The sequence below is a fragment of the Palaemon carinicauda genome, chromosome 1, assembly GCF_036898095.1.
Source record: "Palaemon carinicauda isolate YSFRI2023 chromosome 1, ASM3689809v2, whole genome shotgun sequence".
Taxonomy (NCBI): Eukaryota; Metazoa; Arthropoda; class Malacostraca; order Decapoda; family Palaemonidae; genus Palaemon; species Palaemon carinicauda.
This window is the reverse complement of record NC_090725.1, coordinates 54494267-54496291: the sequence shown is the minus strand read 5'-3', so window position 1 is coordinate 54496291 and position 2025 is coordinate 54494267.

Here is a 2025-nt window from a genome sequence, read left to right as displayed (position 1 = left end):
CATTTCTCTGGTGAAACCGTCTTCTTAATGGTTCATATAATGAGTATGGATTTCCAATATTAGTTTCTCTCTACAGAGTAATTCTGTTTAAATGCCCAAAAGCTTAATTTTTAGCACCAATAGATCGTAAATAATGAAGTAGCAGTTCTTGCACAACGGTGTCGAAAACAGCAATAAGGCCAAATAAAATTAGGATTCCTCATTTGTTCTCACCCATCCTTTCCAGCCGATCATTTACAACACAGCAAATACCAGTATCCATAGAATACAACTGTCTGCATGCCGACTAGCTATTCAGTAATGCATAGATTCACTATTTCTAAGTGAATAAATAGTTGATTGATAATTGCATATTTTAGTACTTCTGACACGAATATTAGATTCGAAATAGACCTGTGTGAACTTAAGTCTTTTTAGCTGAGAGAACCTTTGAAAACTGGTAAAATTATGGCTATTTTCTCAGGTTCAGGATGCTTACACTCATTAATGCTATTATTTAGTACTCTTGAGATTATATTCGGAAAACTAGAAAAGCGTTCTACTCATATTACTTCGGATATTGCCATCGAATAAGATTCACAATTTGTTTCCTTAACCGTCTTGATAATACTGAGGACTCTTTTTTTTCATATTTTAAAATCTCGTAAACATTATTTGTGTGTTTGGTACAACACCAATCTTATATAGAATATCTGCAAAAGACTCAGTTATATCTTTTTTTTTTTTTTTTTTTAAATATTCTATGAATTTAGAAGTCCCTTTGTGGTTGCTATAACCATCAGGGATTCTTTTTTGACATTACATTTCCCATCACACCATTAAGCAAACGAGGTCATTTATTCTTGTCTGTTAGCTCTTCGCGGAATTATAGTATCTAGTTTTCTTCATCCTTAAGTACTAATATAATCAAAGGACGTACCGGTACGTTCTTGCAAAACACTATTAATTACATATTTTTACATATTTTTGATAATTTTATGAGAAACTTCAGGCATTTTCCAAAAGAATGAGACCAACCTGACCTCTCTAGGACAAAAATTAAGCTTTTTAGAGCAATTTTAAAAAATTATATAGCAAAATGTGCTCGAAATTTAACCTTATGGTGGGGGTAAAAGGGTTAATGATTTTGTATTCCATACATGCCCTTACAGATTTTAACTGACACAAGTATACGTCTTTACGTCTTTTTACTCTATTTTTCGCTAAAGTATCCCTATATAAACAAGGATATCTGTTCTTAATTGTTATAGTCTTTTCCATCAACGTTATCATATTCATTTTTATTAACCCTGTTGTTTTTAGTTGCAAGGTAGTCAACAAATACAGACCCTATTAATCATGGGTTGCTATGACGACAGGGAATGATTATAACATAATTTATTTTCTAAGCAACTATATCAATATGCACATATTGAGTGTAATTTGATATATTTCTAAAACTTATTTTCTTTAGCCCTCTGGTTTTCTGTAAGAGTTATCTGAAAGTTATAAATCTGTTTTGTTGTTGCCATGTCAATCATGTTCATGAGCATACCACATTCCCCAGAAAGACATTTATATCAATTTAGTTCTCAGATGTTCGTAAACTATCACGAAAAATATTCTTTTTACTTTGGTGTGTAAAATTTATTTCTATTTTTTCATAACTTGTCCCACTAGTTCTTTTACTATCTTGAGACGAGCAGAGCCGTTGAGAACGAAAAGACTAACTTACCTTCTCTCGGAATATGAAAGCATGTGTATTAGGGGATCTTTCATCTATTTTAACCATATCAAAATCCTTTAGCCGTGTTGCAGATACTGCTAATATGTCAAAGCCTTTCTCATTTATAAATTTTCTAACTTGCATTGTTTTATATCCATCAAACGAAATGTTTACTTCACTGCAGTTTATGGCGTCCTCAGTATCTCCATAACTTCATGTTTTTCCATTGAAGGTTAGCTTTACTTATACAATAAGGAAAGATCCTTCATGTTAATTTCATATGATCATCACTGATACTAATATCTATATTGACAAACGTC